General features: G+C 63.7%; 1 pseudogene; it reads right to left on the bottom strand.

Moving 5' to 3' along the window:
• Positions 1-294: 294 nt before the first annotated feature.
• Positions 295-5,707, bottom strand: LOC129514723 (immunoglobulin heavy constant gamma 4-like; annotated as a pseudogene).
• Positions 5,708-13,038: the final 7,331 nt, after the last annotated feature.

Genomic DNA, 13,038 nt, shown 5'->3' with positions numbered 1-13,038 from the left:
ACGTATCTTGGTGGCTGCTAGGAGGGGCCAGCAGGTGTCCATCAGCTCAGGTTGGGGGCATTCTTGGTGTTCCCTCGATTCTCCAGACAGTGAACCAGAGTGCAAGATACAGCCCATGGTGGCCACAAGGCCAGATGGTAGAGGTGCAGGCCCAAGATGACTGTGAGTTCAGAGCTTGGTGAGGTCAGAGGGCAGAGGAGCAGGCCTGGAAGCAGGCTAGTGGCACAAACCAAGGCACCCGTTTCCTACATGGGGTCTAGGGCAATGCTGGACATCCATCCCAGAGGGCTGGCCCTAGGCCCCCTGTCCGATCATGTTCCTGTAGTCGGGGACAATTGAGCGCTTCAGCTCCACCACTGACGAGAAGATCCACTTCACCTGCAGCAGGGAGGGGAAGGTATGAGCTTGGCCTGGACCCCCACAGACCACCTCCCTCCATGACCAAGCTCCTGCTCCCAAGGCTAGGTAGTGTGAGGGGATCCTGGAGGGGGTGGTGTGGGGAGAGGGAGCAGACAGTGAGAGGACCAGGATGGGACAGAGAAGGGACAGTGTGGGGGTAGTGAGGGGACAGTGAGGTTACAGTAAGGAGGTAGTGTTGGGACTCTGTGGGGACAGTGTGGGTCCTGTGAGGATCAGTATGGAGACGTGAGGAGACTCTGATGGAATTGAGGGGACGGTGTGGGTATAGGGGACAGTGATGTGATCGTGTATACGAGGGGACAGTAAGGAGACAATGTGGAGATATTGTGGGGAGAGTGAGGGGACTTTGTTGAGATATTGTGGGGAGACAGTTGAGGGGACAGTGATGAGACAGTTATGAGATGGTGAGGGGACAATGAGGAGATAGTGTGGGGGGCACTGTGGGGACAGTGAGAGGACATTTAGGGGACAGTGTGGGGACAGTGTGAGTATAGTAATGGGACACTGTGGTGGCTATGTGGGTCCTGTGAGGAGACAGTGTGGAGACAGTGATGATACTGTGAGGGGACAGGCGATAGTGAGGTGATGTGTGTAGACAGCGAGGGAACAGTAAGGAGACAATCTGGGGACACTGTGGGGAGAGAGAGGGGACATTGTTGAGACAGTGAGGGGAGAGCAAAAGATGACTTAGGGCCAGTGAGGAGACTTTGAGGAGACAGTGTGGGGACAGTGAGGAGATAGTGTGGAGGTAGGGGACAGTATGGAGACAGTGAGGGTCTAGTGAAGAGTAAGTGAGGTGACAGTGAGGAGACCGTAAGGAGTCAGTGAACAGACTCTTAGAGGACAGTCAAGGGACAGTGATTGGACAGTGAGGAGACAGTGTGGGGACAGTGAGAAGAAACCAATGGGACAGAGTGGGGATAGTGTAGACAGTGGGGAGACAGTGAGGAGACAGGGAAAAGACTGAGTGGACAGTGCAGGGACAGAGAGGGACTGTCTGGAGACAAGGGGGACAGTAAGGGGACAATGAGGGGACATTGAGGAGATAGTGAGGGGACAGTGTGGGAACAGTGAGGGGTAGTGATGGGACTGTGAGTGGAGAGTGATGAGATAGTGAGGAGACAGTGAGTATATCACGAGGAGTTAGTGACAGACAGTGATGGACAGTGAGGAGAGCGAAAAGACAGGAGACAATGTGGGGACAGTCAGGAGACAGTGAGGAGACAGAGGACTGAAAGGGGGAGAGTGAAGGGACAGTGTGTGGTTATTGTGAAGGCAATGATGACAAAAAGGAGACAATTGGGGACAGTGTGGAGATCATGGGAGGAAAGTGTCTGAACAGTGTTTGGATAGTGACAGGACAGTGAGGTGACAGTGAGAGTACGTGTGGAGTCAGCGATAGGAAAGTGAGGAAATAGTGAGGAGACAGTGAGGGGACATGTGGGGACAGTGAGGATGGGACATTGTGGAGACAATGAGGGTACATTATGAAGTCAGTGATGGGACAGTGAGGAGACAATGAGGCAAAAGTGAGGAACATGTCATAGGAAATAGGAGACAGTGAGGGGACTGTCATGAAAGTGAGGGGACAATAAGGAGACAATGTGGGGACACTGAGAGGGAGTGAAGGCACAATATGAGGACAGTGGGGAACCATGTGGAGACAGTGAGGGGACAGTGATGCACTGTGAAGGGACAGTGATGAGAGAAGGTGTGGACAGTGAGGGGACAGTGAGGGGACAGTGAGGATATAGTGAGAAGAAAGTGAGGGAACTGCCAGACAAAAAGGAAAGGTCCATGAGGGGTCAAGGATGAGACAATGTAGGGACAGTGAGGGGTCACCATGTGGTCATTGTGGGGTCTGTGTGGGCACATGGTGAGGACAGCGACGGGACAGTGGGCCATAGTCCAGGGACAGTACGGGTGTGCCCACCTTGAAGAGGGTGACAGTGGCGCTGTAGCACACGCTGAGCAGGAAGAGGGTGATGAAGATGGAGATGGTGGTCCACAGCCCGTCCAGCTCCCCGTCCTGGTCCTCAGCACAGCTGTCATCCAGGATCAGCTCTGGACAGGAAGGGGGTGGTCAGTACTGGGCCGGCGGAGGGGCAGATTCCCTGAGGGACAGTCACAGCCCTCTGCAACCCTGGGTGCCAGCCTCAGCACCCCAGCCCTACCGCTTGGGCCAGGCCAGTGGGGACCCGCACTCCCTCTCTGCTCTGCCCTATGCAGGGACCCTGTGGGGAGAAGGTGCCTTGACTGCCACACCTCCTCTTCCCTGGGGGACCAGGCCCTTGTGGAGGGTCAGCAGAGCCCAGGGCCCAGGGAAGGGCCCAGAGTGACAGGGAGTGTCCCTAGTGAACAAGTGGGTGGGAGCATCAGGATAAGCTGGTTTGTGGGGGTTTTGTGCACGTCAAGAGGGGGTGTAGGCTCCCTGGGGCAGAGGAGGGCGGGTCGGCGTGGTCAGTGTGTGGATGAGCTGCTGAGCAGATGACGGGCAGTGGAGGGGGTGGGGACCAGGGTGTTGTCCATGGTGAGGGTTCCCAAGACTGGCTCTGCTCTGGGCACTGCAGCTGGTCCTGTGTGAGGACCAGGGTATAAGGTCTGTGTGTGTGTGTGTGTGTGTGTGTGTGTGTGTGTGTGTGTGAGAAGGTGGCGGTGCTCAGCACGATGGGCTTGTTTTCAGTGGATCTGGACTCAGCGTCCATGTGGAGGTCTCCAGTGGTCCCTCCCCTGGGCACTCAGGGCCACCTGCCTCTGCCCCACTGGGGCACGGGGTGAGGTCCCCATGAGTGGACAGGCCTGGTCCCAGGGGGGATGAACTCAGGGGGGACCTCCTCACTGGAGGCAGGGTGGGGGACTGTACATGGATGGAGTGTCGTGTCTGAGGGCAAACAGGGCCTGTCCCCTCCTGACAGGACAAGCATGGCTACTGGGTTGACACAGAGCTACCAAGCAGAGCTCTCCGCAGGCCCAGGGGACAGGGAGCCCAGGGCATGAGGACAGGCCAGTGTCCCCCAACTCGGTACAGAGGTGGGAAGGTCTGTGTGCTCATTTCCCTGAGGGGCCCTGGAGGGGACAACTCCTGCCGTCCCCGTCCACACACCCCAGCCCTGGCTAGCTTCTGGCTGGATTGAGGGCGCACAGGGGCTGCACCTCTGCCAAAGTGCGCTCCCCAGGCTCAGGCGGCTCCCGGCCCCACGTTGTGGCAGCCTGTGCCGCCCTCCCCACTCGAGGTGCAGAGCTCACCCACCAGTGGTGACACCTTAGACTCAGAGCTGGCCTGCCCGTACCACCCAGGGCCCGGGTGTCCCGAGCTCTACCTCGGAAAGAACCATGACAGCGTGCAGGGTCCCAGGGCAGTGCTGGGTGCTTTATTTCATGATGGGTGCCTACCCGGGGTTATGTACACAGGGGCGGGGGCTCAGGCGTCCTCAGGGGATCCTGAGAGCCAAGGTGGGGGGCTTGCTGGGTGCCGGGCGTGTTGCTCATTTACCCGGAGAATGGGAGAGGGAGAGATCTGTGTAGTGGTTCTGTAGAGCTTCGTGCATCACCGCACATGTGAAGGGGTCTCCCCCCTGCCAGCGGCTCTTGTCCACAGAGAGCTTGCTGTACAGGAAGTAGGACCCGTCCTCGTCCAGCTGGGGCGCAGTCGTGTGGTACTTGCTCTCGGGCTCCTGCTGTCCATTGCTCTGCCACTCCACATCAATCTCAGGTGGGAAGAAGTCTTTGACCAGGCAGGTGATGCTGACTGTGTCACTGGATGACAACTCCCTTGGGATGGCGGCAGGACATACACACTGGGCTGATGGGCCTGCCCTGTGGGGTAAAGGGTCAGCACAGATGGTCACTGTCAGGGTGGAGGACTGGACCCTACACGGGAGCTCTCCTTCCCTGAAGCCCCTCTGCCCACCTCTGGCCTTGGAGATGGTCCTCTCGATGGGGGACGGGAGGCCTATGTGGTTGACTCTGCACGTGAACTGCTTCCCGGTGAGCCAGTCCTGGTGCTCGATGGGGAGGACGCTGACCACACGGTACGTGCTGTTCAACTGCTGCTCCCGAGGCTGGGTCTTGGCTGCGTGCACCTGCTTACCATCCACGAACCAGCTGATCTGCACCTCAGGGTCCTCACGGCCCAGATCTAACACCACACAGGTGACCTCGGGTGTTCGGGTAATCCTGAGGATGTCCTTGGGTTTCGGGGGAAAGATGAGGACCGAAGGCCCTCCCAGATGTTCAGGGACTGGAATGGGAGACAGTTAGGGTCAGCATTTGGGTGACTTCCTTTTTAGCACCCATTCCCCTATTAGTCAGTGCCTGGATGTGCACCATCTGCTTGGGGTGCAGAGCGGGGCCCTGCTGACTCACCTGGGCATGTGGATGTACACTTGCAGGTGGACTCTTTGGGCACTGCAGAGAGAGCAGACTGGGGTTATTGGGAGCGTGGGGTGGGCACAGGTCATGGGGTGAACTTAGGTCAGGCCAGCTCATGAGGGGATCCCTGACCAGTGGCACCCAATGGGCCCCGGGAATGCAGTGGGGAATGCAGCCTGTGGTCATCTGGACCAGGCAGCCACGCCCAGAGGACACCCTCCCAGAAAGGGGAGGCCTTGAGGGCGGGGACACTGAGGTGACTCCCCGGTGACGTGGGTCCGGGACAGCTGACCTGGCCTGTCCCCGAGTGGACCCCTCTCTGAGGTCCGACGTCTCACCTGACTTGTCTACTTTAGTGTTGCTGGCCGGGTGGGCCACGTTGCAGGTGAAGGTCTCGCTGGGCCACCTGCTGGAGGGCACTGTCACCATGCTGCTGAGGGAGTAGAGCCCTGAGGACTGCAGGACGGACGGGAAGGTGTGCACACCGCTGGTCAAGGAGCCGGAATTCCAGGACACGGTTACAGGCTCGGGGAAGTAGCCTGACACCAGGCAGGCCAGGGCCACCGTGGAGCCGGAAGTGGACCCGCAGCTGGGGCCAGTGGGAAGACCGAGGGGGCCGTGGTGGAGGCTGCAAGAGAGGAGGCTGTGTGACCCCCAGGGTCTCAGGGGTCCAGGCCTGGGGTGGCTCTGAGCACCACGCCCACGTGCTTCAGGGAGTCTGCACACCAGGCGCATGGCCCGGCTCGCTGTGGCCACAGAACCTGGACTCCTCGGCCTGGTCAGTGCTGGGTGACCACCTGGATCACGTCCCCAGGGCCTCGGCCCCTGGGTCCCCGCTCAGGTTTTCCCTGGCTGCCCCACCTGACCACGGCCTCTGTGGCAGCCCCGACCTGGGAGCCCTGTGCCCAGTGGGCTCCTGCGGGCCCCTGAGCCCAGGCCTGCTGTCCCCGTCCGACCGCGTCTTGCCCCAGCAGGGATTTGCACCCACTGCCCAGGCCCCTCAGCACGGAGCTCTCGTCCTGGGCTGCCATGTGCCCTCCAGGCGCCACGACGTCAGGGTCAGCTCTGCAGCCAAGCACCCGGGGCCGGATCCCGTCCCTGCCCGAGCCGTCGGGACTGCCCCAGGCCTTCCAGGCATGGCTTCCTGACGTCCCTCAGGGCTGCTCCCGCCTTGGCCCCGGCCTTTGCCCCCCCTGCTCTGGGGCCCGGGCAGCTCCCACAGGCCTCCCGCACCCAGGGCTGCCCTGAGCCTGTGCGCCCCTCGGGGTGGGAGGGAGCGCGGCCCTGCCCTGGCTGTCCCGTCCTGCGTGGTGACAGCAAGTAGGCTGCAGCTCAGACGCCGCCACCCGCCGGCCTGTCCCCTTGGACCCTGGGCCCCGCTGCTCAGCTCAGGGCCCTGAAGCTGCCCCTCGCACGCCCACCACGGCTGGCAGCCCTGCCTGGGGCTCCCCACGGGCCCCTTGTTCTCCTGCCTCTGGCTCCTCGGCCCTGCACCCCGGGACCCGGCTGGCCATGACCCCCCTCCCGGGCGGGTCTCAGGAGCCTGCAGGACCGCGCTGCTGCCCTGACTGGAAACCCGTGGCTCCCTCCTTCCTAGAGTGGCCCCCCTTCCCCTGGGCCCCAAGGCCTTCCCGGGGAGGCTCTGCTCCCCACCCGGCCTCACCGCCTCACACTCCCCGGGTCCAGGAGGCTCAGCTGCCCGGACCCTCAGCCCCTGAGCGGGTGGCGCCGGCTCAGCCGCTGCGCAGTGCAGCCCCGCTTGGCGCTCAGGCCTCGGCGCTGAGATTCTGGAACAAGGCGGCACCTCCCTGCCCCCCTGGGCCTCCAAGACGGGGCATGTTCCAGGGCCTCGCTGAGCTGAGATCTGAGTGCACCCCTGCCCCTCCTGCTCCCCACCTGCCCTGCTTATCTGCACTAGCTCCCTGCTGCCTGAGCTCCTGGGGTGACCCCTGCCCCACTGCTCTCCCACCTGCCCTGTGCACCTTAACCAGCTCCCCTGCTCACTGAGCTTTGGGGAGACCCCTGCCCTGCCTGCTCCTTCACCGGCCCCTGCTCTCCTGCACCAGCTCCCCTGCTCCCTGGGCCCTTGGGGTGACCCCAGTCCCTCATGCTCCCCCACTTGCCAGTTCATCTCCTCTACTCCCCTGCTCCTTGGGCCCTGGGGTGACTGACCCCTGCCCCTCCTGCTCCCCCACCTGTCCCTGCTTCCCTGCATCAGCTCCCCTGCACCATGAGCTCCTGGGGTGACTCCTGCACCTCCTGCTCTCCCACCTGCCCTGCTCACCTGCACTATCTCCCCTGCCCCATGATCTCCTGGCATGATCCTTGCCCCTACTGCTCCCCATCCTGCTCCTGCTCCCCAGCACCAGCTCCCCTGAGCACTGAGATCCTGGGTGACCCCTGCCCCTCCTGTTCCCCATCTGACCCTGCTCACCTGCAGCATCTCCTTGCTTCCTGGGATCCTGGAGTGACTCCTGCCCCTCCTCTCCCCTACCTGCCCTGCTAACCTGCACCTGCTCCCCTGCTCTCTTTGCTCCTGGGGTGACCTCTGCCCTTTCTGCTCACCCACCTGCCCCTGCTCCCCAGCATGAGCTACCCACTCCCTGTACTCCTGGATGAACCCTGCACCTCCGGCTCCCCACTTGCCCTGCTCACTTACACCAGCACCCCTACACCAGCTCCCCTGCTCCCTGGGATCCTGGGGTAACCCCTGGCTCTCCTGCTCCTCCACCTGCCCCTCTCCCCTACACCAGCTCCCCTGCACACTGACCTCCTGGGGTGACCCCTGCCCCTCCTGCTCTCCCACCTGCTCTGTTCCCCTGCACCAGCTCCTCTGCTGTCTGGGCTCTTGGGATGATGCCTGCCCCCGTTGTTCCCCCACGTGCCCTGCTCACCTGCAGCAGCTCCTTGCTTCCTGGGCTCCTAGGGGTTGGCCCCTGCCTCTCCTGCTCTCCCACCTGCCCCTGCTCCCCTGTTCCAGCTCCCCTGCTCCCTCAGCTCCTGGCGTGACCCCTGCCCCTCCTGTTCCCCACCTCCCCTGCTCACTTGCACCACCTCCGCTGCACTGGCTCCACTGCTCCCTGAGCTCCTGGGGTGACCCCTGCCCTTCCTGCTCCCCCACCTGCCCCTGCTCACCTGCACCAGCTCCCCTGCCCCCTGGGATCCTGGGGTGACCCCTGCCCCTCCTGCTCCCCCACCTGCCCCTGCTCACCTGCACCAGCTCCCCTGCCCCTGGGGTGACCTCTGCACCTCCTGCTCCCCCACCTGCCCCAGCTCACCTGCACCAGCTCCCCTGCCCCCTGGGCTCCTGGGGTGACCCCTGCCCCTCCTGCTCCCCCATCTGCCCCTGCTCACCTGCACCAGCTCCCCTGCCCCTGGGCTCCTGGGGTGACCTCTGCACCTCCTGCTCCCTACCTGCCCGGCTCCCCTGCACCTGCTCCCCTGCTCTCTGAGATCCTGGGGTGACCCCTGCGCCTCCTGCTCCCCACCTGTCCTGCTCCCCTGCACCCCCTCCCTTCTCCCTGGCCTCCTAGGGTGACCCTGGCCCCCTGCTCCCCCACCTGCCCTGCTCATCTGCACCCTTTTCCTTCTTCCTGGGCTCCTGGGGTGACCCCTTCCCCTCCTGCACCCGACCTGCCGCTGCTCCCCTGCAGTAGCTCTCCTGCTGCCTAGGCTCCTGGGGTGACCTCTGCCCCTCCTGCTCCCCACCTGACCCTGGTCCCCTGCACCTGCTCTCCTGCTCCTGGGCCCCTGGGGTGACCCCTGGCCCCCTGTTCCCCCACCTGCCCTGCTCATCTGCACCCTCTCCCTTCTCCCTGGGCTCCTGGGGTGACCCCTGCCCCTCCTGCACCCCTACTGCCCTGGTCACCCGCACCCACTCCCCTGGTCCCTGAAACCCTGGGGAGACCCATGAACCTCCTGCACCCCCAATTACCCCTGCTCCCCTGCACCAGCTCACCTTCTGCCTGTGCTCCTGGGTTGACCCCTTCCCTCCTGCTCCCCACCTGCCATGCTCTCCTGCCCCAGCTCCCATGCTGCCTGAGCTCCTTGGGTGACCCCTGACCCTCCTGCTCCCCTCCTGTCCTGCTCAACTGCACCTGCTCCCTTCTCCCTGGACTCCTAAGGTGACCCCTGCACCTCCTGCTCCCTACCTGCCCCTGCTCGCCTGCACCTGCTCCATGCTCCCTCTGTTCCTGGGGTGACCCCCATCGCTCCTGCTCCCCTTCCTGCCCTGCTCACCTTCACACGCTCCCTGGGCTTCTGGGGTGACCCCTGCCCCTTCTGCACGCCACCTGCTCTGCTCCCCTGCACCAGCTCCCATGCTGCCTGAGCTCCTTGGGTGACCCCTGACCCTCCTGCTCCCCTCCTGCCCTGCTCACCTGCACCAGCTCCCTTCTCCCTGGGCTCCTGGGGTGACCCCTGCACCTCCTGCTCCCTACCTGCCCCTGCTCGCCTGCACCCGCTCCATGCTCCCTCTGCACCCCTGCCCCTCCTGCTCCCCACCTACCCTGCTCCCATGCACCTGCTCCCCTGCTCCTGGGCTCCTGGGGTGACCCCTGGCCCTCCTGCTCCCCCACCTGACCTACTTCCCTGCACCTGCTCCCTTGCTCCCTGGACTTTGGGGTGACCCCTGCGCCACCTGTTCTTTCACTGGCTCCCGGCTCTCCTGTACCAACTCCCCTGCTCCCTGGGCTCCTGGGGTGATCCCAGTCTGTCCTGCTCCCCCACTTGCCCGTTCATCTTCTCAACTCCCCTGCTCCTTGGTCTCCTGGGGTGACTACTGCCCCGCTTGCTCCCCCACCTGCCCTTGCTCCCCTGCACCAGCCACCCTGCACCCTGAGCTCCTGGGTGACCCCTGCCCCTCCTGCTCCTCCACCTGCCCTGCTCACCTGAACCTGCTCCCATGCTCCCTGAGAACCTGGGGTGACCCCAACCTCTATGCTTCCCCACCTGCCCTGCACACCTGCAACAACCCCCGTGCTGCCTCTGATCCTGTGGTGACCCCTGCACCTCCTACTCCCCCACCTGCCCCTGCTCTCCTGCACCTGCTTCCCTGCTCCCTGTGCTCTTAGGGTGACCCATACCCCTCTGGTCCCCCACCTGCCTTGTGCACCTACACCAGCTCTGCTGGTGCCTGAGCTGCTGGGGTGACCCCTGCCCCTCCTGCTCCCCACCTGCCCCTGCCCTCCTGCACCAGGTCCCCTGCTCTCTGAGCTCCTGCGGAGACCCGTGAACCACCTGCGCACCCTTTTACCCCGGTCCCCTGCACCAACTCACCTGCTGCCTGTGCTCCTGGGATGACACCTGCCCCTCCTGCTCCCCTCCTGCCCTGCTCCCCTGCACAAGCTCCCTTCTCCCTGGGCCCTGGGGTGACCCCTGATCCTCCTGATCCCCCACTTACCCCTGGTCCCCTGCATCAACTCACCTGCTGCCTGTACTTCTGGGCTGACCCTTGCCCCTCCTGCTCCCCATCTGCCCTGCTCACCTGCACCAGCTCCCTGATCCCTGAGCTCCTGGGATGACCCCTGCCCTTCCTGCTCTGCCACCTGCCCTTGCTCACCTGCACCCACTCCCTGCTCCCTGGGCTCCTGGGGTGACCCCCACCGTTTTTGTTCCCCCTCTTGCCCTGCTCACCTGTACAGGCTCCCTGCTCCGTGGGCTCCTAGGGTGACCCCTGCCCTTCCTGTTACCCCTCTTGCCTCTGCTCTCCTGCACCAGCTCCCCTGCTCCCTGAGCTCCTGGGTGACCCCTGACCCTCCTGCTCCCCCACTTACCCCTGGTCTCATTCACCAACCCACCTGCTGCCTGTGCTCCGGGGCTGACCCCTGCGCCTCCTGCTCCCCACCTGCCCTACTCACCTGCACCAGCTCCCTGCTGCCTGATCTCCTGGGGCGACCCCTGCAATTCCTGCTCCCCATGTACCCTGTTCACCTGCACCAGCTCCTCTGCTCCCTGGGCTCCTGGGGTGACCCTGCATCTCCTGCTCCCCATCTACCATGCTCCCTTGCACCAGCTCCCCTGTTCCCTGAGCTCCTGAGGCTACCCCTGTCCCTCCTGCTCCCCACCTGACCTGCTCTCCTGTACCTGCTCCCCTGCTCCCTAGGTCTCTCAGGTGACTCCTGCCCCTCCTGCACTCCCACCTGCCCTGCTCCTCTGCACCAGCTCCCCTGCTCCTTGGGCTCATGGTGTGATCTCTGCCCCTCCTCCTCCCCCACCTGCCCCTGCTCACCTACAGCATATCCCCCTGGACCCTGAGCTCCTCAGGTGACCCCACCCTCCTGTTCCCCGACCTCACCTGCACACCTGCACCAGCTCCCTGCTCCCTGAGCTCCTGGAGTGACCCCTGCCTCTCCTGCTCCCCACCTGCCAACGACCCCTGCACCAGCCTCCTGATGCCTGGGCTCCTGGGGTGACCCCTGCACCTTCTGCTCCCCCATATGTCCTGCTCCCCTGTACCAGCTCCCCTGCTTCCTGAGCTCCTGGGGTGACCCCTGTACCTCCTGCTCCCTACCTGCCCTGCACAACCACAGCAGCTCCCCGGCTCACTGACCTCGTGGGGTGAACCCTGCCCCTCCTGTTCCCCATCTTCCCCATGCTCCCCTGCATCAGCTCCCTGCTGCATGAGCTTCTGGGGTGACCCCTGTCTCTCCTGCTCCCCACGTACCCTGCTCCCCTGCAATAGGTTCCCTGCTCCGTAAGCTCCTGGGGTGACCATTGCCCCTCCTTCTCCGTCACCTGCCCCTGCTCACTTGCACCACCTCCCCTGCTCCCTGAGTTCTGGGGGCTGCCCTCTGCTCGTGCTGCCCCCCTTGGCTCCTGCTCACCCGGGCTTCTCTCTCCTGGTCCCAGGATCTCACGGATACCGCAGCCCCTGCCCTCCTGTCTTAGGATCTGTCCCCAGGGCTCCCTGAGCACCACCCAGTCTCTGTGTGTTCCAGGTCTGCCCTTGCCCTGTGGCCTGCCTCACACCCTGTGTCCCGGATTGGATCCTGCCCTCACCCCTGGGCTCCGTCCATGTGGATCCGCCCCTCAGCCCCTCTGCTGACCTGGGCTCTCGGTCCTGTGAGCCTAAACGGCCCCCCTGCTCCAACCCAACTCACCTGCTGCTCATCTGATGCAGCCCAGGGCCGCTCTCCCCTCACCGGTTATCCTCCCAGGGGCTTGAGCTGCTTCGTTAACCTGGACAGGCCCTGGGATCCCTGGGGTGTCTTCCCCTCCTCTGGTGAGTCAGTCCCCCCACGTCCTCACCTGGGACCCACCTGTCTGTCTAGACATTGCTCCTGCAGTGGCTCATGCAGTCCAGGCCTGGGCCCCTGCAGGTGTGATGAAGGGCAGCCCTCAGGCTCCTGCCCACCGGACCTGTCATGATCCTTGATGGTCCAGGTCCTTCCCCAGCCATCAGCGTGTCGTGCATCCACCCTTGTTGGCTGGGTGTGCTCGTCCCGTCGCACTCGACCGGTGTGTTCCTGGGATGTCACGTAGGCCCGCGGGCGGCCTGCCCTCCCCGTTGCCGGCTCAGCTGCTGCTGCCTCCATGGGTCCTGAGGGCCTGGTGTCTCCTCAGGTCCTGTGGCTGGTTCTGCTGCCCCACCTCCCTCCCTCTGTCCTGGCTCCGAGCACACTCCACTCATCTCGGGCCGGGCTGTGGCGGCGGCTTTTCTGCAGCCTCACTGCCCTTGCAGCCTCGGTCTCCCTGCAGTCACACTCCGCCTGCAGCCTGCCCCATCCCTGCTCTGACGAACCCCCCCCGGGGCTCCTTGTGCCTGAGCTCTGTGCCCACAGCCCTGCTTCCTAGGTCCCAGCAGCCCTGGGAAGATTAACATAGCATCGAAACCAAATGGCCTGGCCTGCATCCTGAAGTTCCCTTTTCTTGTTTGGTTTCTGTCTTACAGGGTCTTGGGGGGAGTCCGCACAGGGCCAAGGCCTCCTTACGTGGGTGGTGGGGGTGGGGTATGGTGGGTGCCCAGGGGCCCTATTGGGGAGCCCAGAAGCCCCAGTATAGCCGCGTAGGCAGCTCAAGCTCCTGCAGGGATGTGCCTGAGCCTGGTCCCTGCAGCCCAGAGCCACTGGCCCTCCATGGGCCCCCAGCGGCCCCAACCCTGGTGGGCTCCCTTCTGTGCCCTGGCCAGTGCACTGTGTGACTTCAGCCCTGACCTTGTCCTGTCCTCCCAGGAGAATGCCATCTGCCCTGTTGCCATCCATGGTGGCAGGTTGAAATAATCTACCCTAACATGGGTGTTTGGAGGGT

Source organism: Nyctereutes procyonoides, unplaced genomic scaffold, assembly GCF_905146905.1.
Source record: "Nyctereutes procyonoides isolate TBG_1078 unplaced genomic scaffold, NYPRO_anot_genome, whole genome shotgun sequence".
Lineage (NCBI taxonomy): Eukaryota > Metazoa > Chordata > Mammalia > Carnivora > Canidae > Nyctereutes > Nyctereutes procyonoides.
The sequence above is the reverse complement of the archived record's forward strand: the minus strand, read 5'-3'. Positions and strand labels throughout refer to the sequence as shown.